The 23,799-nt window shown below is 46.3% G+C and overlaps 1 long non-coding RNA gene across 1 annotated transcript; it reads left to right on the forward strand.

Moving 5' to 3' along the window:
* The first annotated feature begins 9,020 nt into the window (after nucleotides 1-9,020).
* Nucleotides 9,021-22,406, forward strand: LOC139081666 (uncharacterized). Its single transcript, XR_011536857.1, has 4 exons — nucleotides 9,021-9,397; nucleotides 11,222-11,256; nucleotides 19,608-19,780; nucleotides 20,012-22,406. It is a non-coding gene; the product is annotated as an uncharacterized lncRNA (long non-coding RNA).
* The last annotated feature ends 1,393 nt before the right edge of the window (nucleotides 22,407-23,799 follow it).

Here is a 23,799-nt window from a genome sequence, read left to right on the forward strand (position 1 = left end):
AATAAAACATGGCATATCCGTACCAGGAAAGAATGAAGTCCTGATACATGCTACGACATGGATGAACCTTGAAAATATTATGCTAAGGGAAAGAAGCCAGCCGCAAAAGGACAAATATTATATGATTCTGCATATATGAAATATCTAGAATAGGAAAATTCATAGAGACAGTAGATTAGAGTTACAGGGGCTAGGGAAATTGGGGAAAGCTATTGTTTAATGATTACAGAGTTTCTGTTTGGAGTGATGAAAAAGTTTTGGAAATAGTGGTGATGGTTGCACAACAGTGTGAATGTAGTTAATGCCACTGCATTGTACACTTAAAAGCGATTACAATGTCCATGTCATTACCCATTTGTCCAAACCCATAGAATGTACAACATCAAGAATGAAGCCTAATGTGAACTATGGACTCTAGGCGGTGACGATGTTCCAGTGTAGTATCAATCATAACAAATGTACCACTCTGGTAGGGGATGTCAATAATGGGGGAGGTGAAGCATGTTTTGGGGAGCAGGGTGCATATGGCAACTCCCTGTACTTTCTACTCAATTTTTCTGTGAACCAAAAACTCTAAAAGATAAAGTCTATTGGAAAAAAAAAGAAGCTTACAGTGGCAAATTTTATGTTATGTATATTTTACTGCAGTAAAAAAACAGAAAGAAAAAGAAAAAAAGGAGTGGGTTTTATGGTTGAGTGGGAGTTGGGTATTGAGTGCCAAGCTGAGGGAAGTAGAGTGGATAACAGGGTCTCTGCCTAGACCCCTACCCAAGGTCCACACAGCCATCTCCCGGCAGCTGCTGGGGATGTCAGCTGCCAATGTCTCAGAGCGGCGTCCCTCACTGGGCATTGCCCCCCGGCTGCAGGGAGGTGCCCTACCCAAGGTCAGGTCCCCTTCCAGAGGGCAGACTGCAACCAATGACTGGCTGATGTCTGGACTCTTGCCTCAGTTCAGGAACACTCTACAGAGCCATCCCAGCTCCAGGACTCCCCATAAGATCAGCAGAGGTCTCAGTTACCATCACATATGGGCCAGCTGCTCCCTCTGGCCCAGCCTGCCTTCCTCACTCCTTACAGGTCTGTCTCGCGAGAGTATGCCCCAGTAAACCTCTGCATGTAGTTCTCCCACCTAAGGTCTGTTTGCAGAGGCCCCAGCCTACAATAGGAACAATTGGGAATTTTGTTTTGCTTTTTAACTTACGGCAGCAGGGTGAGCGTTGTGACTTAGGGAGATCATCTTGGTAGAACCACCTATGACTGTTGGAGGAGGAGAGAGCAGAGGCAGGAAGAGATCCCATCAGAGCAGGAGGAAGTAAGAACCTGAAGTAGGACATTGGCAGGAAAAGGGGGAGAATGCACAGAAGAATAGAAGCAGAATTGGCAGGCAAGGGCAGTTAGCTGGATGGAGGCTGTGAGGTGGCGTTGAGATTCCAAGCCTGGGCCACTGGCAGTGTTGGTTTTGAGAGACACGAGATATGCAGGGCAGGACAAGGTTTGGAGTGAGAGGATAGTGAGTTTCAGATGCTGGTGGGGCATCCGGGTACACTGGCAAGGAGAAGAGAGGCCACCACAGTGGGAGGGCTCCCTCAGGATGAGCATGGAGGCTCAGGACAGATCTCTGGGGAATGTCCCCATCTGAGGAGAAGTAACCAGTGAAGGAGGTGATGAAAGAGTGTATCCACCCAGAGAAACCCAAAGGAGAAGCTGAGCCAGAGTGTCAGATGCTGCGGTGAGAACCAGGGAGATTGTAGGCGTGTTTCTGCATATGCTTGTGCGTTAACAAATTTTCTGATGTAGAACAAAGATGGCATGCCCCTGGTTGGAGTAGAACGTGGCTCCTGAACATTTATCCCTTAACAACTCTCAGCTATTCTCCTATACTCCACCCAACCACACCCCCAGCTCTTGGAGGTTTGTGCAATTTGAAACCCACATTACCATCATTGGTTTGACTCCATAGAAGTCATTCCAGTCCCCATAAAAATATATCCATCATAATAAATATCCAGCCCAATCACTACAAACTATAATCCTAAAATATATGCTCTTGCTTCCTGTAGAAATATCACCGGAAAATCATAATTTATCATTATTCTTTCTAGACAGGGCCATTTTGGTGAAACTACTTCTGGAGATACTGTTTTATTGTTCAGTGATATTTATGCAAAGATATTTAAAATAAAATGTTCTTATCCTTTCATATCTAGGAAGTATTTGCCTTTCTACACCATCTGATGTATTTTCTTGTATAGGCAACTAAAGGCATTGTAATATAGCCTAGTTCCTATTTTTACTTTGGCAACCAGGATGCTCAGGGTCAAGTTTTGCACCACATTGCAGGAAGATGTTTCATCTGGTTTTCTGGTACAATCATTCTTATTCTTCACCTTCACCCTAGTCTTTTTCAATACCTGCCCCTTGGTCTCTTTCCTTTCTCTTGATAGTTTCATGGGTAACAGCATCATTTATTGTATGTCTTTTCAAATTCCCTTTGGAAGTTGGCAAGACGTAGAAACTAAATAAGTGGCATGGTGAAGGTGGATTTTAGTTCCACAGTGGGCAGATGATTGAGTTATTTGGGGACTTGGGCTTCCTCAATGCTTCTCAAATCACATCACAGAGGTAGTGGCCAAAATATGGATGTGGCTCATGGTACCGGGACTGTGTGCAAAACCTGAACCTCCTTTACATTGTGTAGCACGGAGAAGTTGGAGGTTGCAAGAGGTTGATATGCCAACAAGAGGAGCAAATGCAGCTGATGGGTACCAAAGTAACTCCAGGCAAGAGAGACTGGTCTTGTAGAGAAAGACCACGCTGCTGCCACCCGTGGATGTTCCTTGTCTGGCTCAGGATCCACAAAGAGGGATGTAGGAGCTGGGTGAGGCTTTATCTCTATTATATTAAGCAATCCTGCCTCTGTTGATGACAAGGATATTAGTCTTTGATTGCCTTAATTGGATGGCTAATTTGCAGTGATTCAGCTAGCCTCCTAGGAACCGGAATGTGCTCACCCACCAAAGCAGCCACACGCCTTGCCTTTGGCTGTGGAGTCTGGCACTAGGGCCAGGCAAGTACCTAGCAGCCTGGCTGCAGCATGGCAGCCAAGAGGCCTCCCTGAGTTCTGCCAGGATGCTGCGAGGAAGCTGGAGGTCTTCTCTGCTGGCTGCCTGGCATTGCTGCAGTTTCTCCTCAAACCAAGCCCACAGCTAATGCCACTGGTGTCAGGATGACAGATGCAAAGGGGATGGAGGTCATGGAGCAGGGCTCTATTGAGAGCCAGATCTGAAGAAGTTTTGGAGGTTGGCTGACTAGTTCTCTGTAGGCCAGGAAAGCACTGCCTGGTAGATGGGATCTGAGAGTGAGGGCAACGTCCAAGGTGGGAGTACAGGGATCCTCTTCATGATGAAACCTCTCTGGCCTAGAAGCACCACCTTCCATGCAAGTTTAGGTGCTGTTTACTAACTGCTTGCTAATCTTCCCAGCCCCACTAGCTCTTTGTACCCAGAGAGGGAGGCCTTATTCACAATGGCATCACTTAAGAAGTGGGTTTGGAACCCCTAGGAATCCCACCATCCCTCTGGAGTCTCTGACTTTGAGTGGCTACTGGAGTTCTGGCAGACACCTCAGATATGTTTCTCTCAGAGGGCTGAGGTGGTCTCTGGAAATGGCTCAAACACCCTTGACAAAAACAGACCCCAACAGTACTCATCTGGTGGCCACTGAAATAACAGAAAGGTGTCCTAGAATGATCTAGTCCAGTGACACCCAACTCTGCTGGTGCCTCAAAGTCCTTTCAAAAGACTTTGAAAACTATGGAGTCCTATGCACTGCCCCCGATCCACTGAATCAGAATCTCTGAGGGTGGCTGGATATTTCTCTTCTTAAAACTCCCCAGGTGATGCTCATGTGCAGGCAGGGTCGAAGTCCAAGATGCTTATCCTACATCTGGGCAGTGGGCCCAGAATGGTGACTCACCACGGCTGGTCCAGCCAGGCCTGGAACCCCAGTCTCCTAGGACCCAGTCCAACTTTTCATCCCCCATGACTGTCAGGCTGCCCCAGGCAAGGCTTGCATGCCACGGCATCCTCAGGGACCTCCTGACCTTGCTCAGCCGCACAGTGCTGCTCTTCCACATGTCATGCTGTGCCTGCTCTTTAATCTGCTTTTTAGGGGGAAAAAAAAAGTGTTTACATGTCTCTCTGATTCCCTCGTTAAATCATAAAGCTTATGAAGCCACAGACCACAACAAATCAAACTCTAACTCATAGTTCCAGCACAAGGGCTTCGGGCCCCACGGAGTCTGGAGACACGTGACAGCTGAGTCTCTTCCAGGGTAGGAGACATCATAGTATAGTGGGGAGGGAATCAGCTTGGGAATCAGGCAAGTCGGCTTTGGAATCACAGTTTTTGAATCTAAGCTTTGAATCCTGGCCCCGCTGAGCTTCAGTTTCTTCAAGCGTAAAATGTGACTCACAAGGCTATGGTGTGATGACGTGGGTTAACGTATGTGAAACCACCTGCTTTATTGGGCATATGATATTAGTCAGGATAGGCTAAGTTTGCCGCTGTAACAAACAATCTCAAAAATCTCAGTGTACAAAATAAAGTTTTATTTCTCCTACACACTACATGCTCAAGGCAGGCATGGTGGAAGGTGGGACTCTGGATGGTAAACACTCCGGGACCCAAGCTGACAGAATCTGCACTACCATCTCAACATCAGACTTCAGGGTTCACGGTGGTGGGCAAAGTAAACCTGGAGAATCCCATGCTGGTTCTAAAATAATCTCCCCAGAGGTAATGTACATCATCCCACTCACATTTCATTAGCCAAAGCACGTTGCAAGGACACATCTAAATCTGAGGAATGCTCAGAAGGAGAAGAGAATCAGAAACTTTGGTGAGTAATGTCCAACACTAGATGTAAGGATTTATTGTTGTCTAGGTGGCAGAAAGGGACGTTACCACATTAAGACTAGAGCCCGGGTTTCTGGGCTCCCTTCTGAGGTCAAATCTTGTTCCTTGTAATCTACAACTGCCAATGGACAGTTTTCTGTTGCATAAACTCTTTTCCCTTCTGAATCATTTGCCTCTCTTCTAGTCAAATACTGGAGAGAAACATTTCCAGTGGGTTACAGAAATGTCTGAGCAAATAGAATGAAATTCCACTGTCAAGCCTTCCAGTTCAAGGATTGTTCCTTCTCTCAGGGTTCATAACTCCTGTCATATTTCTAAATGGCTTATGCCTGTCAGCAATAGTACTTCCTCCGTAAACAGTGGAATTTGAGGTATGACTTGCAAAAGATATATCATGCTTTTGGCTTGGGGGTGTAAGTTTACATTCTGGGTCCCTGGGCAGTCATTTGCAAAGAGTTCTGTTTCAGCCAACCTCCTCCAGAAGCATCTTCACCATTCTCACTGGGGGAGCCCTGGATTTTGGGGGTGTCCCAGCTCTGCAGAAGCTGCTCAGGCAACAGGTCCACTGAAACACTGATCCATTAAAATAAAATCAAAGAGCTCAGGGGGAAGAGGGGAGAGATTCAGCAACTGAGCCTCTCCCAGTTTACATAAAATCCTCCCCTAGGAACCAGAAACACACCTGGAAGTTCTTTAAGTGACTGATTATATATGCAAATTACATTCACCTCCTGCTATGAGTCAGGTTTGATTCTAGGTTTCAAGATTCAGCCATGAGTAAAACCATTTCCTGCGCTCATGGAGTTTACATTCCGGGGAAGGAATTGAAAAACAAGCAAGGAAACCCATGAGTAAAGAATTCTATTTTAGGTGGAGTATATGATGAAAATAACGCCAGGTAAGGAGAGAGGGGATGAAGTGCGTCGGAGAGGGGGATTGCTATTTTAGATAATGGTCAGGAAAGAATTTTCTGAAGAGGAAACAACTATTCAGAAACATGAATGAAGAGAAGGGGTAAGTTATGCTAAGATATGCCAGAATATTCCATTCAGAGGATGTGTACGTGTGTGTGTGCATGTGTGTGTATGTAAGTAGCAATGTCCACGGGCAGGGCTGGTTATAGACCATCCTGTTTTGTGCGTGTTGATACATATTTGAGGAGCCAGGTTAAGCATGCTATACAGACAAGGGTAACAGCAAGTGTAAAGGCCCTGAGGCAGGAAGGAACTTGGCTTGTTTGAGGAGCAGTGAGAAAGTGGCAGTGACCTGGGGACCTGGTGAGCAAGAGGATGAGAGGCAGGAGACGAAGGGCCACATCAAGATGGGCCTTGTCATCCAAGGTAAGGGTCAAATTCTGACGCACCACAGTACAGCCCTTTTCAAAGCCCACACTGGTCTTCATCACCTATACCACCACGCTGCTGTACAAAGGAGCATGGTTGCACTAATCCGTTCTGTAACTGGGGAGATGCTGGTTATCCCAGGCTCTGGGGGTCTGGGCAGGACAGAACCGAGCTCCATGATGAGGCTCCGAGGGAACTGAGCATCACTCTGTAGCTGGCCTGGGAAGAGGGTAGATCCTCCTTCCCAACCTACTCACTTCTATGCACCCCACCTCACCAGCCAGCCTTACAATTCTTAGGAGTTTTGAATCGACTTCATTTTTGGGAAGTTTCTGGGGCTCTTAATGATTCCTGCTAAGAGCCTGAGGGATTTGAGAGAAAGAAAGGACCCTCTCCCTGTTTGGAATGGATTGTGGGACCCTGGAACTTGGTATGTGGAGGGGGCTCTGGGAAATTCCAGCAAAAATTCCTACTGGTCAGCCCTGAGGTGGAACAGGAGTTCAGAAAACACACCCCTCCTTGCCCAGCTCATCCACGTCCACCATCTGCTCGCTGCACACCCTCGCCCCAGTAATTGTTTTTCTTGGCATTCCAGGGGAGTAGGTCACATTAGACTCTTTTCTTTTAAGTATTCTCCTGACATCAAAGCAGAAGGGATGTAAGGTAAAAAGAAAGAAATCGGGGAGGATTCTGCATGTTTCACAACTGCTTTCATGTCGGGATGTGCAGGAATGCCGGGGTGGGCACAGATTCTGTTATCTCCCCCAGTTCAAGGAAGCGTGGTGGGTGGGAGTGTGGGGTCCAAATGCAGAAATGATCTGGATAGATAACAGGGCAGCGGGCTGCGTGAAAGCAAGAGTCAAGGGCAAGATTTTTCAAATTGAGATAGCGTGGTGGATAACACTGGGCTTAGACTGAGCAATAAAACATGCAAACTGGTGGGGGGCGGCTCAATGGCAGGAGGAACGTGGAGTGACAGGGAGTGTCAATAGAGAGGGCTCTATTGCAGGGCCACAGCCCCTGCTGGAGTCCCAGTTTTCTCACCTGCAAAGTGGCATCTTTCAGCACGGCGTTCCCATGTCTCAGATCTGCCTGGAAACTTCTGACCTGAGGACAGCTTATTGTCTTACAAAATAGCAAACGGCTAACGAAGGAACTAAAAGCCATTTTAACTTCATGGCTTAGCCTTGGTCCTCGACCTTCAGAAGTTTACCGGTTGATGGAGGGGATGGTGGGAGCATGTGGCAGAGATTGCAAAAGCCTGAAGCAATGCAAAGGGAAGAGGCACCTGAAGTTTTCAGTAGAGAAGGGTTTCAAAGAGAGGTTCCCAGGATTAAGTTGTAGAGGATCGCTCTGGACATACTCCATGGAGGAGACACTTTTAGAAGAGGGAGGGACTGGCTCTGGTGGAAAGATGGCTGGTGAACAGTTGGATTATCACATCTGAGGGTAGGGAGGGTATCGCCCACATCTGTGGCCCTGAATGAGCCCCTTACAGCATTGGCACATCGGGCTCAATGCAAGTTTGATTTTTACAAATTTCTCTGTCTCCTTTTAAACGAAATTTACGCACCTTTTCTTTTAAAAGTGCAATTTGGCAATATGCCTCAAAATACTTCAAAATGGTCAAACCCTTTCATCCAAAAGTCCTACTTCTAGGAATATATTCCAAGTACATAGTCAGGGCTAACAACTACCATTAGTTGAGTTCTATGTGCCAGGCATGGCCAGAACAGTTTCAACGTATTGTGGTATTTTGTTCTCACAATACCCTTCTATGGAAAATACTTTTATCACCATGTTGTGTGTGAGAAAAAAGGACCTAGGAAAATGTAGTAAATTTGCTTAGTTATCATAAGCAAGTGGTATAGCCAGGATTTGAATCCAGATTTGAGTGATTCAAAAGCTGATTCCCAACCTCCACAAGTTTCTCCCTCTTTAGGGACAAACACAATGATTTCTGTATATGGGTTGATTAAACCAATTACGATTCATAAGCCAAAGATTATGGAGACATGAAAAATGATGTTATAGAATACTTTGATGCCATGGAAAACCATTTATCATATATTAAGTAAAAAATAGGTTATGAAATATTGTGTGCAATGTGAGCCTAATTTCATGAAAAAATATGGCAGTGGTTAGGTGCTTATAAAATAAAATGATATGTGTTGCGTGTTAATATTGAAATTGTAGATGATGTTTGTTTTTTTATTCATGCTTTCCGTAGTCTCAAACTTTCCTTAAAAGAAATGGCATGGCTTTTTAAATCAGAAAAATGTAAGAAATATTATGAAACAGTTTGCTTTTTATTATAAAATTAATCCCTGACCAGTAGTGAAATTTTAGAAACAACCTAAAAGTAGTAGGAAGGAAAGAGTTATCCTGATATCTCAATACTTAGCTGTCCAGGGACAACCATTCTAGTGTATTTCCTTTCAGTCTTTCATCTGTGCGTGGTCTGTTTATTGGTTTATTTTGCATAGTTGGGTTCAGGTTTAAATATGAGCTATGATGTTTCAGTGGCAATTGGGAACAGGAAAATTTCATTTCCTGTCTAACTGTCTTCCTCACTTGACAGTACAGTCTGTGAGGGTGGAGATGATTTTCTTCTCCTTCCTTACTGTATCTGCAGCCCAGAGTCCAGGGCCTGGCGCTTTACAGATGCTCAACGAATATTTGCTGAATGACTAAGAGGTGGGGGAGGGGAGGGAGTGGCTATTAAGCTTTGCATAATCTGAGCAGAAGTTTTGCATTGGAAGAATTTAGAGAGAAGGCCGCTGAGCTGGGGCTGGCAAGACTTGGGGGGGGGAGGGGTGCGTGCCGGAGGGTGGGCATGGAGGAGGATCTGAATGCTCACGGTGAGAAATTGACATCTGACACATAAGGGCACTTGGGACTCACTCCGGTCTTCGGGAGTGGGGATGTTACAGGATCAAAACCAGGGACCAGAAACGCCATTCTGGCAGCTGTGCCAATGGATGGCTGGGGCAGGGGAGCAGCAGAGGGAGGAGGCTGGAGACAGGGAGGCAGGGAGGCTGCCCTCGCTTGTTCCAGCCAGAAGACACTTCACTGATCTCTGCCTGGGGAGGCTGGGCTTGCACGGAGGCTGTGACAGCGCACATTTGAGAGGAAAGGTAAATGCGAGCTCTGCTTCCAGGGAGCACCGGGGCGGGCGAGCAGGGAAAGGAAGTAGAGTCAAAGACGATGCGGGAGGGCGGTGTGAGAGCGGGGGAGGCGCCGGTGCCAGCAGCAGAGTTGAGGCTGCAGTTGAAGCACACCCCAATCCCCCCACCTCTTTTGGCTTCTTGGTTGCCTGGGTGTACAGAGGAACAAATTTGTGGTGTGGAAGGATTCCAGGCCAGTCATCCATCATCCACAATGAATTCTCACTAAGCACTCATCGCGCACTCGGCAGCCTCACCCTTTCCAAGAGAGAGTTCTGGAAGCGGTCCAGGGGTCTGCCCAAGGTGACGTACCAGATTCTCCCTTGAACTTTGCTCCCTCCCTCGCTCTGTTCCTCTGTTTTCTTTTAATTCAGAAAAAGCAACAACAAACAGTTCCCAGCCCCCTCCCTCCGCCGGCCTCGTCCCTCCCTGTGGTTTGGCAGGCAAAGCGCCTTGGCTGTCCCTGAGATTATCTAACGCCGCGTGCTAAGGGCTGGGCGGGCCGCGCGCCCTCCGAGCGCCCAGCCCCGCCAGCGCCTGCCCTCTGCGGGAGGGGCTCCTCCCTGCAGCCTTCGGAGGAGCTGGGCTGCCGGCACCGGAGCCCTACAAACGGGCCACGGTGGGCAAAAGGGAGCGGGCCGGGCTGGCCTCAGCCGACCAAAGGCAATCAACCTCTCCAAGCCTTAGTTTCCAGATCTGTAAAATCTGAGTCATAGAATCCACCCTACTTACTGGGTCTTTGTCAAACTCACGTGCAGAAAGACTTTTCAGCAGAATGAGTACTGTAATATGTCTTAAACAAGTACTAGCATTTAATGTTATTAATTATTAGTATGAATGTGCTCAAGTACTACCTTTAAAGCTAACAGGAGGCATGCAACTGGCGGTTTTCTTGTCATGGGTTCTTGGAATGCTGTGCTGCTTCTCCTGACCATGGGCTATGTTCTGATGTCTTAGAATGTTTTATGATGGTGTTTTCCACTGATTATTTATGCCATCAATATTATGGGCCAGCAGAAATAAATTATTTCATGTTTTAAAAAACAAGAAAATGCAAAGCACCATAAAAAACCCATAAAATTATAAATCCTTGCCTAATAGGCTTATAAAATTTAGTTCAATTGACATATAGGACAATTGAAAAATGGAGATATAATACCAAGGAAAAATTCTAGCAAAATGCTAGAAGGCAAAGCCACGTTTCACTTTCTTTTTTGTGAGGAAGATTGGCCCTGCGCTAACATCTGTTGCTGATCTTCCTCCACTTTATGTGGGATGTCGCCCCAGCATGGCTTGAGGAGGGGTGGTATGTCCACCTGGGATCCAAACCCATGAACCTTGGCCACTGAACTGGAGTATATGAACTGAACTACCGGCCACAGGGCTGGCCCCTCACAACCACTTTTTTTGAGGGTGTCATTCCATGCTGCTTTGGAATGACTTGAAAACATACCTGGCTGGGTCTTACTTAAAGGCGTCGCCCTGTGCTCCCACCACACCTGTGTCTATCTCAAAGCACCCACTGCACTGTCCTGAAACCTCTGCTTTCCTTGGCTGTCTCCCCCAGCAGTCTCTGGCTGCTGGAGGGCAGCGGCTGGCATGAGGCAATCTTGCAGTCCTTTGGGCAGCAGCATTCGGAGCCACAGAAAGTGCCCCAGGACCATCTGATACAGAAGGGGCGGGTGGGCATGGCCAGTGATTACAGTGAGGGTGTGGCTCACCGCGGAGGTGGGTGGATGAGAGGACCTTTTACCTAAATGATACCCTCGCCTGTCCTTTCTTCTCTCCTTTCAGCCCCCTGGATGGCTGCAACATCTCAGCAACTTCAGGTAAGAACAACAATAGTGAGATTTTTACTAGTGGGGTTGACTCCAAAGGAAATAAAATCTAACTGTTGCCAGGCTTATCTTGTGATGAATTTGAGTGACTTCATTTTGGAAGGTGATTAACTGGTAAGAATTCATGAAATATGTTTTTCATCCCTCTCCTGTCAGGCTGATGGAGGTCGCCCAGGATGACTCTAGAGGGAGTTGGGGAAATCTATCAGATGATCACAGCCCAGGGGATCTGTCTTAAAAGATAGAACATGAAATGCGCTGTCAGTACTTCATGTAACTGGGAAATCCAAGGGGATTTCACTCCCAGTAGCTGGGTTTTCTCACCTGAAAAACCAAAACGACTGTGTCTGGCCTTTGTGCATCTCTCAGGGTGAGGGAAAATGTGAATTTATAAAATTTCCCACCAGGAGCTTTGCTGAGGGAACACGCTGAGTCTGAGGGCTGTGTGCTTTGCCCTGACTGACAGCCAGCCCGGAAGGGAGAGATGGTGCTCCTCTCCCTCTCAGGTGGACGGAGGGGAGCAAGTCTGATGACAGACGTGCACAGAGCTGGATCATGTATCATCCAAGTACATGAGTTAATTTTGTCAAATATGAATAACTCAAACAACACAAACTTGGAATGAGCTATTAAAAACTTTTAAACTTTAAAATAGAAAATCTGTTGATATCAAATCTAAGCTCTATATCTTTCTTTTGATTAAGGAAAGACTTTTTTCTTTCTGAAAGTAATGGATGTACATGAACAATTCTCATTCGCAGAAAAGTAAATGGAAGGGGGAAAAAATCCATCCTAAGTTGTGCTACTCAAAGTTTAACCCTTGTTAACCTGAAGTGATCAAGATCATTGGCAAAAGTATTGGAGGGGTGCAAAACCTCACCAACGTGAGCTCTAAACCGACACTTCAATACGAGACTTCATTTGGCTCTGCCTTTTGGAGGTTGAAATAATTTGGGGGTCCACAGTGGAGTCAGCAGTGCTCTGGGGTGTGAACTAGGTTCCCTGGACTCTGCTGGGTCACCTGCAGAGTACCAGAAGATTTGAGGGAGAAGGTCAGCTGCCACTGGAAGGGGCAGTGACACCCCAAGTTCCATCCTTGAAGGGGAATAGGGTTGGAAAAAGGAATACAAACCTCTAGAAAACGTTAGTGCCTATGGGGACCATGAAGCCACCAAGACTTTGAATATCCATGACTAGATTGAGCTCCACTGGAGTGGTGATGGTGGAGGACCCATCCCAAGTCCTGGCTTATGACCCTCTCCAGTGCCCCTGAAATAGCTGAGGCTGAGCCGGGCTCCTGCAGCGTTAGAGACCTGGTCCTACCACAGACATCACTTGCTCTGACCATGTCCTCCAGGAGCAAATGGATGCATTTTAGGCTTGGGTTCTGCCCTGAGGTTGAAGTCCCTGTGGCATGTGTGAATGTGGGTCTTGGCTTACGTGGGGTACTTTGGGACCACACTATAAATTAGCGGAACAAGTGAGACCAATTTGTAAATGGAAATAATTACTGAGAGCTGCCTCATAAGTTACTCAATGAAACCTGGAGGAAAAATCAGTCCTGGGCAAGAATGTCCAATATCCCGTGGACCAGAAGAGAGCTTCTTTTAGGGGTAAGTTAGGACATTTCCCAGGAATTATAGCTTGGGCATCCCACTGGCTCTGCATGAACAGCTTGGAGAGAACCATGGCAACCTAGAAATTTCACTCGTCCTGCTTATGATTCCAGGCTGAGCATTGACAGATTTCACATACCCTCTAAATGACCACCTGCTCCTGCCCCTTCTTTCTCCAGAGCCAAGAGGAAACTCACTTTTGTGTGTGGTTCCTGCTTGCAGACCAGATATCAGCCATTGTCAGAGGATTACAGTCGGCCCAGGTTTGAAGGAGAAATATACACTTACACAGGCGCAGGGTCTACTGCATTCAGACTTGGTGATCATGCAGGAATGTTCCAGTGTGAAATCCACATTCACACTGAAAAAAGAGAACGAAATGTAGGTGAATAGTGAGAACGAAATCATGGGGGTTTGCTTAAAGTACTTGAGAACAAGCAACATTCAAGGCATTTAAAAAATATTCTTTGCAAAGTATGAATGTGCTGGTTACAACAATGCAAAAATTTAAAGGAGCTCCTACAATAACTTGATTTGTTAACACATCTAGATGAGGAATTCTAGACAAGTGATGTTCTGGATAATTGCTTTACGAAAATCCAAACAAACTGAACCCTCTTGTTTTAGTAATCACTCTTGAGGGTTTATGGGAGAGGGTTCTCTTAGAGACACGTTACTGACCTGTCCAACAGAACGGTGGTCCCCTCAGAGTCACCGAGGAGTCCCGACGCTGAGCTTTCTGTAGTTGATATATTTGATTTCTCTTCCCTCTTGGCCACCTCTGTGCTCCATCATCCTGTCCTTTGATCGACATTGTATTTGCTGTCATTTCTACTTCTGTCATCATAGCTGTCTAAAATTTGATTCCTTGTTCTCTGTTTTTCTCCTTCATTATTTTAGTCTCCGTGCCTCAGTGTCCTTATCTGTAAAATGGGAATAATAACAGTACCGACCTGATTAGATTGTTACATGGATTACGTAAGTCATTATCATCATGCATCATGTAAAGCAGTCGAGGTCAGGCCTGCCATGTAGTAAATGCTCAATAAATATTAGCTGTTACTGTGATGTTTGATATTATTATTATTACTCTTATTATATGTGTTTCCTCCTGTTCTCCTTGACTTGGATGTTGGCAGAGTTTCACTTTTATAGTCATTGACAGTCAACTAGAGTCCCACTCTCTTTTGGTTAACAAAATAAACAAATTTCAGCAAATTTCCTGCTTTTGGCTATTTTGGGATATTTTCATTGCTGCTGATGCCTGAAGGACTCTTTGATTACTTCTGGGTTTGTGGCTTTTCTTGGCAGTTGAACTGAATTGAGATATTGAGTGTCCGAATGCTGAATAAGGAGAATGCCGCTCAATTTGAAAATAATAAAAGTGTATTTTATTAACAATTTTAATAGTCTGGACTTTCCAGTCATTCACTTTTATCTTATTTCCAATTAGTCTGAGTTAGTGAGGAATTTCTACGTGTTGAGGATGTACTTTTTGTATGTTTGTATATACAGTTCATCTTGGTGTTTGTTTCAGTAAAAGGGAATAGGAATATTTATATTTACAATTAAATTGTCCAAAGTAAATGGTAATGCAGTGCAGGGACGTCCACTTTCTGCCTCTTGCTTCTGTTGCAAGCCACTCCATGCGGAGAGCAGCTGGTTCCCTTTCAGAGTGAATTTCCCCTTTATGAACTTCTTCATTCATTTATTAATGGACTCATTTATTCATTCATGAAGCAGGTACTTATCAATGGCCCACTGGGGGCATTGTGGAAACAGCAATAAGCAAAACAGCTCCTGCTGTCATGGATCTTACCTTCTAGCAGGAGAAACAGACAGTCGACTCGTAAATAACCAAATAATAAATCCGGTGGGGATAAATGCTATGAAGAAAAACTGGGTAAGCGGACACAGAGGGAGGAGGGAGGTAGAGAATGCCTGTTTATCTAGAGAGGTCTGGGGACGCCTTCTCTGACAAAGCAATAATTGAACAGAGACCTAAAGAAGAAAAGGCCTAAGACACAGTGGTAATAGGGGAAGAGCAGAAGCTGCAATAGGGAAGCAAGCGCAAAGGCCCTGAGGTGAGGTCATGTTCAAGAACACATTGAAGGAACTAAGATACCCAAATTTTTAAAAGGCAGGGAGGGATTTGAGATATTTACAAGGCCGTGGTTAAGCAGATTTGGAACTCAGCCTTGGAATAGCGAATATTCCAGATGACAATAAATCACATATTTATGTTTACATTTTTGTTTTAAAATAGGCCAGGATTGGCAAGAAGGTTTTATCTCATGTGTCAAATCCAACTGATTTGAAGTGGCTTTTTGGAGCTCGCTGTGGAGCAGGAATCTGAACTGCCTCTCAGCTCACTGCTGTGATCAATCGTGTCATCCATGGGAGTGCATGTGTGTGGGGGGTGGGGCAGGATGACATGGGGTCCTCATATTTGCCATCGTGGAAGTAGGACCATCTCGAGAGAAGGCATTTGTCTTACATTCAGGTTTCCAAGAGGTCTCCTTGTTAGTGACCCTGGAACAAGAGCTGGGGAGATAGTATCAATAATGATTCCTGCCCTTTTGCCCTGACCGTGTCCACCCGACCTTGATCTGGCCTCCTCACGCACCTGCACCCGGCTTTGACAGCTGGAGTGAAGAGCGAGGAAAGATGGCAGAGGAAGGTCAGAGAGGCACTGGAAACCTACTTGCATTCCCCCAAATTTCTTGAGAAGGAGGCTAAAGCAAGGGATTTAAATTCTTATTGTTCATTAGGAAATGAAGTGAATTCTTGAAACAGCAATCCATTTCTAAGTTGGCTAGGAGTGGGCTGTGTTTATCCAGGGACACAGCCCTTCAGAGCCATATTCCCTGGTCCCCAGAAGAGGTGGTTCCTCTGGCCCTGGGCTCTGGGAGCCTGAGGTCAGCAGGAAGAGTGGGCCTGGAATGACTGGCGCAATGTAGTTTCCATGCTGTAGTCCCTGGGGGTGGTTCTCTTACACGCCTCCAAAACCAGAAAGCCTGCAAGCTGGAAGAGATTCGCCTTCCCCATCCCACCCCACCCCTCAAATGAATACAGTCACTTCCACCAGCGACCCAGGAGCTACTTCTGGTTGTTTGAGAAGCCGAGGCTTGGCTGGGTTGAGTAGGTAGCCTTCAAACTAAAAGGGGGCTGAGGGGGGTCAAGCAGGGCAGCGGCCAAATGGAGAAAGAGCTGGATAGAAAAATCAGAAAGGAGACAGAGATGAGGATGCTGAAATTTGTTGAACCCCATAGGAGTGTGGAAAGAGAACATAAAGATTTGGGTAATGTAACTTTGAAGGCTGGGGGGGCACTCAAGTGGGCATGGAGGCTGGGAACCTGGCCTTCATGCCTTTGCAGCGACCTGCCACCAGAGGGCGCTCGAGCTCACCGCAATGGTCGGTGGCCTTCTGGGAAAGGATGGGCAAAGACTTCATCAAAAGGAGCTCCAGTGAAGAAACTGGTTGTGTTTGTGCTTCCCAGTGATGACTGCTGAAGAGTTTCTGTTTTCTAAATGCCATAGACAGCATCGTTTGTCCTTTCAGTGGCTCCTGAAGAGACGGTTTGACTGCGTGGTGGTGCTGGTCTGCAGCCTCCAGCTTGGTTTTGAGCAGACACGTGGACCATCGACCTCCCTGTGTCCCTCCGCAGCCCTTGCCACCCTTCTCTTCCCACTCTTCCCCTCCCTCTGATCCACATCTACCGATGAGCATTTTTAATTTTTATTCACCGGAAAAGAATTTTTATTGAGATCCCACCAGCTGCACATTCTGCTCCTGTCGTTAAGCCCCTTCTTTCTTGCAATTCGGTCTTTCTTAAGTGGTAACTACCAGGCATTTTTATCAGGTTCCAGCCGCGTAGGGAGCTCTATGCCCCCTTCTCTTGTGCCCAAGGGGGCTTCTTTCTCTTTTCCCTATTTTGGCACTGCCTGGAAGGAGTCATGTCTGAGAATTAGGACTGTCTACCAGAGCAGAAACAGTTTCAAAGATCTGTGAGACTTTGACCATCTCACCAGGCCATTGTGGGGCATTGGGTACTTTTATTTTTCTGGGTTACTTTGGATGGTGGGGTTGGGTGGGCTTGGTGAGAGTTGGCAAGAGGGACAAAGGCAGGCTAGGCTGCATTCTTCATCCCTCGCCTCCAACGGGCAGTCTTGGAGCTGCCCTGCTGGACAAGGCCAGAGAGAGCTAGGGTCAGAGGCCGAGCAGAGGGCCTCAAGAATATGAGACCTGAGACCGTGGTGGTGCCCGTCCTCAGCTTCAATCCCAGTGTCTTTAGCATGTAGGTGCACAGTAGGCATTTGTAGACATGAAAAGAGTTAAGTTTTAGTCTGAGTCTAGTTAGGAAGCAGAAGCCACCCTCGTTAATTGAACAGAGAGAATTTAATATAAAGCCTCGTTAAGTAGGCATAACATTGTTAATTAGGTCACTGAAAAGGCAAGAAGACAACACTAAGTTTTCATAAATTGCAGGAGACCTACCATTGTTGGCTCGGGGGAACAAAGGGAAGCAGTTGGAATTATAAAAATGAGGACTTTGGAGGAGAGCCTGGTGGCCCTGGGACCCAGCCCTCTGAGCGTGGCGCATGGCCAGCTCGTGCAAGTGTCTCTGAGGTGGGCACCTGAGAGCCAGCTCTGCAGTGATGGGGAAGATGCAGACTGGGTTCAGCTGCTATCAGGAAAGGCCTTGCTACGACTGGGGTCAAGAAGCATTGCTGGGGTGTCCCTCAGAGCAACAGGTAGCAGTAAGGAAGCCCAAAGAAGCGAACTTCTAGGAGGAACTTAGTCCCTTCTTCCTCCACTCTGATCTCGCAGAGCCTGACGTGGAATCACCAGGAAAAACAATAATTCGGCTTGCAGGGTTCTAGCCCCAGCATCACTAGGGTGTGTTTAGAACTGAGAGACCACAGCTTAAAAACTGGGACAGTATGCATGACTGGAATAGCAGAACGGGCGTTCGGAGTGGGCAAGGAGAGGTGAGAGGGACTCAACCAGTATTTTTTTCATTTCCTTTTTCTATTGCTGACACTTCAAGACTAACAGTTTGATGATCAACCGCTAAGATATCAGACTGACTGCTAGGGACCAGGAGACTTATGTGGGTTCCTGTAGAGTAAGAGGGCTCCAATCTAGAGAAAGTTCTGTGGAGGCTGGCAAGGCACTGAGGTCTCTGGGGGCTGCCCTCCAAGGCTGGGAACTGCAAACAGGGGAGCTGCTGCCCTCTTGTGGAAACCTGCAGTTCTGCAGGAAGGTAATATGACCTGTAGTTGGCCAGCTGACTGCACCTGCCCTCCTTGAACTCCAGGAATGACCGGCTGGGAAAGGTCAATTTGATCCTCTGATGCAGATAAGGGAGCTCTCAGCACTGGGTCAGGGAGATGATGCTTTTCTTCAAATGGAATAAATGTCTCATCGCTGAGGTCTAGATCTGCCACTCGAAGAACCTAAAGGCCTATTTGAGGTACAGACAGTCAAGGCTGAAAGAGACAAACTCATCTCATCTAGACATCTGCTTCAGGTCTTGGCGTATCCTTTAGAACAGAGGTCAGCAAACTTTTTCTGTAAAGGGCTGGATAGTAAATACTTTGGGCTTGTGACCAAACCACCTCTGTCTCAAGTACTCAACTCTGCTGTTGCAAGGCGAAGGCCACCATAGATAGTAATCAAATGAAAGAGCAGGTTGTGTTCTGATACAACTTTATGAGGGACACTGAAATTGGAATTTCATGTCATGAAATATTATTCTCCTTTTAATTTTTTGAAATTATTTAAAAATGTAAAAACCATTCTTAGCTAGCAGGCCTTATAAAAACAAGCAATGGGCTGGGTTGGACCCATGGCTAGAGTTGATGGACCCTTGACTGACAGCCTTCAACAGTTCAAGTCATTGGGTGGTGCCATTGTGAGCTAAAGTCATTGAAGCGGCTTCTGCACGGCCTTGTGATTCCCTGGAAGTAACTGTGTACCCACAGGCTCTGGCTCCTGGGATCCCACAGGCCATGGGGTCAGCCTGAGCTCTCAGCTCTCTGTTTTACACGTTTGGGGGTGGTTTCTGTGGGAGAGACTCTGGCTCTAAATATCACCCTTTTCCTAACTAAACAGAGAACCTCATTCTAATTTAAATCTGTTTTACTGGGTTCTGACAAATTGAGGTGTGTTAATTAACAAAGCTGAAGCTAATAGATGGTTTGAGGAGCAGCGTAGTGTACCATTTCCTCATTGATGAGAAGAATCTCTCGTGGATATCTTTAAACAACGTGCCCCTTCAATGCACCGAAAATATGACAGGTTTAATGACAATGTGATTGTCACGTGGTTTCCAGGAACTCAATTCTGTGTACCTGTCCTGTAACTTATGTTAAATGTGTGATTTTGTTTCATGGATATTTAAACCTACTAGTTGGAGATTTAGATGGAGACAGGATGAAATATGAGGAACTTTGAAGGACTTAAAATGGCTTTTTGTGGAAAAAAAAGTTTAGAGAGGTGTTACCTTTTGGGTTACAAAGAGAGGAGTTAAGGATCCATATTTGTGTTTTCTTCAATGTGCGTAAAGAAACTCTGGAAGGATACGCAAGAACCGAATACCTGATCGATGTCGGGGAGAAGCGGAGGCTGGAGGGTGATTCCACTGCATCCGTTTTTATTCCCCGGCTTTTGAACCCTATCAGCATCTGTCTTTTCCCTTCTTTCCTCCCACCTGTCAGCAGGGCTGACCCTGCCAGGCTTTGAGGACACAAAGCTCCGTAAGACACAGATGTGTGTGTTTCCAGTGAAGGAGGCAGGCATCGAAAGAAAAGCTGGTAATATCATGTGATAAATGCTGAACAGCCTGCGAAGAGACCTAGAGGAAGTGCTAATTACCTGTCTGAGAGCATAAGAGGTAGGTATTCAACAGGCCAGAGAAGAAAGAGGACTCCTGGCTGAGGACACAGGCTGTCCTCAAGCCCAGGGGGTGTATGGGGGGGGCGGGGGGGGGAATGGCTGGGCAATGTCTGAGTCATGGGCGAGAGGAGCTGAGGGGGAGAGGGAGAGGAGAGAACGGGAGTAGGGGAGACGAGGCTAGAAAAGTCGGTTTGGGCCAGTTTGTGAGGAGAAATTTGGACTTTTCTAGGGACAGGGGAATCCATCAGAGGACCCAACATGTATGTCTGAAAACCAGTGGTGACAGCATGGAGCAGCAGAGGCTACAGACTGGAGGCCCCGTCCTCTATGCATTGCGAGCTTGGACGAGCTGAGCCCCTGGGGTCCCTTCTAGGGCTGACTTTTCAAGACTAGGTTAGTGTTTCTTCTCTCTACACAGTGGATTGCTAGACCCATCCAGCTGAGGCTCAGCCAGGTGCACTCTGAGCCCTCTCATTAACTCCCTGCCCTCCAAGGAGGTGAGAAGTTCTATCTGCCCTGTCGCTCAGGGGAGGAGATGCAGCCTGGGTGAAACCAGTTGCCTGTGCCTGGGAGTGAGTCAGTGGTGGAACCAAAGCTGGCTACCCAGCGGGAAGAAAGAGGAGACACTAAAGAAAACTCCGATGGATGTGCTCCTCCCTCCCCACCCTGCCCAGATGTTCTGGGAGACTCTGGCTGAACTCTGGGGCACACCCATCCGTGTTCCTGGCAAGCATGGCAGGCCGGAGTGTTTGCGCTACCCGGCTTTGAGCTGCTGCTGGCGCAGAACCAGGACAGGGTGGCTTAGCCCTTGTGAAGACTCCGGGCTGCCTGGAGTGGGTAAGGCAACTGCAGGTGGGTGCCCTGCTGTCACCAGATCTCAGGCAAAGATTTGGTCATTGAAACTTGGCAGCTCCAAATAGGGGCAGAGTACTTTTCAGGCTGACGTTCAGGGTGGGTCTTGCTCCACTTGCATGTGAAATCAATGAGATAATGGATGTGCAAACATTTTGAAAAGTCACCAAGCTTCTTATTGCACCCCATCCCGCTGCTCTTCCTCCTACATTTTCTGCTTCTCTTACTGTCCCACCATTCCCCCAAACCTCTTGGATTCTGTTTCTCTTTCCTTTCTCTCACCTCACAACCAAACAGACACTGAGCTTTGTTGACTTGGTTTCTGGCATGTCTTTTACGTTCATCCCTCTTGATTTCATTTCTGCTGTGCCTGCCCTGGTCCAAGCCCTGGACTTCTTATTTATACTAGAGTAATAAAGTTTATCTGTTCCACCTCCCCTTTCTTCTTCCTTTGAATTATCAGCCACACTGCTACCAGATTTAGTCATCTTAGACCATGCTCCTGATTATTTCACTCCTCCAGGTCCAAAGCTTTCAAAGGCTTTCTGTTGCCTACAGAGTAATAAACTCTCAGGTCTGGTATTGAAACCTCCTGGCTTGCCCTCCTTCCCCATGCTCACAGAGATGCTCCAACTCGCCTTGGCTTTCTGCCCTTCGTGCTTCCCCTCAAGCCCTGCCATCTGCCTGGAATGCCTTCGCTTTCAATAACCTCCTGGCAATTTTGTCTCCATTCTTCAAGGTTCAAAAAGGGTTGTAGATAAATTATTTGTGGGATAAGAAATGTGGAAATGATTATATTTTAGGCGCATCGAAGAATCTTTCTTTTTAATGATCTCATTAATGTATTCATGCAGCAAATATTCATTTTGTGCAGGACACTGTGCTGAGGATTGGGGTGGCAAGGCTCCCTGTTTACCACTTGGGCACAGGGATCTAGAGCTATGAGGATTAAGGAGATACTTTATTTTTTGCTTACTCAAACAAATCCACAACCACAACTCTAATACTGCTGCAAAAATATCTGTAGAGTGGCTGTTTCCCTTTTTGCTCTAGCTACCAGAAAGCTCAAAAGCAAATGTGACTGGCAGTCACAGTATTCATTTACTCATTCAAACATTCACAGGGAACAGGTGCCAAGTGTATATCATAACTATATTCGATCAAACTGTGGTGAGCAAGACAATGATGTAGTTCCTGCCCTCAAAAGGCAACTATGAACTCTTATATTTAGTATATCTGCATTATTGGTTTGCTCTAGTTCTGAGCTTGTAGTTCTATTTTATTAGCTTGTTTACACATCTTTAGTTTTATGGTAACTAAAATTTTTTTCAGAAGGGAAGAGATACAGTCAATATATGAAAGTAAAAATGTTAACACCGTTAATGAGGTCACTGATTTGATCTCTGTTGTCATGAGTTATATATTTTTGTTCTTTTATTATAGATTCTCTCTTAAAGCCGACTAGACATAGAAATATAACTGATACATAGTTTGATGTGATCACAGCAATTTTGTAGGGCTTTACTTTTCTCTGTTTCATCTCAAAGTGACATTTAACATTCTATCACAATTAAAATATTAGCTGCAGGTTATTATTTGGGGGAGTTATTTGCTTCTCTGTTCCCAGTAGATAATTTTAATTTTTTAAAAAACCCATTTCAATATCAATCGTATTTGTATGTTACCTCAAATCCTTTTTGGAAAGTAGGTGGGCTATATTATGTAAATAATTAACAAATGAATAAACATGGCATATATCCATCAGGAGAAATGAGAATGTGTGTAGGTTCGTGGATAAGGGGTGTGCTCACAGCAGCCACCTTGGTTTCATGTCCTTGGTGGGTGGAGATGCAGGTGGGGTCCTTTCTTTCCCAAAAAATACCTGTAAGTAGCTGGGGTCTTGATGCTAGGTTGGTGGAGGTGGTCTCTGCACCTGCTCAGCACAGAGCTGCCTCTGCGTTGGGCATCGCCTGCCCAGGGAGCTTGTTCAGAGCTGCCGTGAGCCAGCACTGGACACCCCAATGCTGCAAAAGGCTTTAGCCAGGCCCCCCCAGTGTTCCTCTGGGCATTGTGTCCAGGGACCTCTTCCTAATCCCCACACACGTTCACCGCATGTCAACTGAGGTGTGGTGGGCACATGAATCAGTGAATCGGGCCCAGGATGTTAACAGACCTCACCTCTTCACAGATCTCTCTCTGTTTTAGTGGCTGGTGAGTTCACTCCTTGTGTCCTTCACCCCCAATATTTCCAGGTTCTTGGTATTTAGTGTGAAATATCACATGTATATGTCAAAGATGGGGCTTTTCAGGGCCCAGGAGTGAGACATTCATGCAGGAAGCTTGCAGTTTGGGGACTTGTTATGGAGCATGTGGGATTGTTCCAAAAGAAATCCCTTCTCAGGTGTGGGTGGAATCAAGAACCAGACACCATCTGACCTCACTCAGTGCCAGTCACTGTCTTCAATTTGATTCAGTTCAGTTTAATTCAAATCACATTCTCTGGACACCTATGGCCCATGTTAGCTACTAGGGCTACCGATGTAACTACAACATGGTCTTAGAGGTGCTTATTGTCTGATGACGATGATGAAGCAACTACAGTTCATTGAACTCTTTCTATGTGCCTAACACTGTGCTAGGTATTTTGTATGTATTATTTCATTTAACACACACAAAAACAGCCCAGTTATTCCCTCAATTTATTAAATGGGCCAAGAAAATTAATTTTAAATTAGTAAATTTATTAAATGAACTGAGGCTTGGAGAGATTAAGGAACTTGCCCAACCACAGTATTCATTTGCTCATTCAAACATTCACACATAATAGGTGCCAAGTATATATCACAACTGTGTTAGATCATACTGTGGCGAGCAAGACAATATGGTGCCATCATAAGTGGCAGAGTCAACGATCAGTCCCGGGGTCTACGGGATCCCAAGACCCATCCTCTAGCCACCCTGCAGTACCACCCTCCCCGCCAGTGAGCACAGTCCATCCTGGGCACAGAAACATCTCAGTTACCCAGTGACAACTGCTACCATTAGACACACGGACTCTGAGTGCTGCTGTGGCTCCTCTTTGCTCAGTAGAACAGGGCAAAGCCAAGGTGATTTTCCTTGAACTTGTTCCTTGAATGAGCTATATCTGCTCATTCATGGGGAGGT

The sequence above is a fragment of the Equus przewalskii genome, unplaced genomic scaffold (genome assembly GCF_037783145.1).
Source record: "Equus przewalskii isolate Varuska unplaced genomic scaffold, EquPr2 ChrUn-3, whole genome shotgun sequence".
NCBI lineage: Eukaryota > Metazoa > Chordata > Mammalia > Perissodactyla > Equidae > Equus > Equus przewalskii.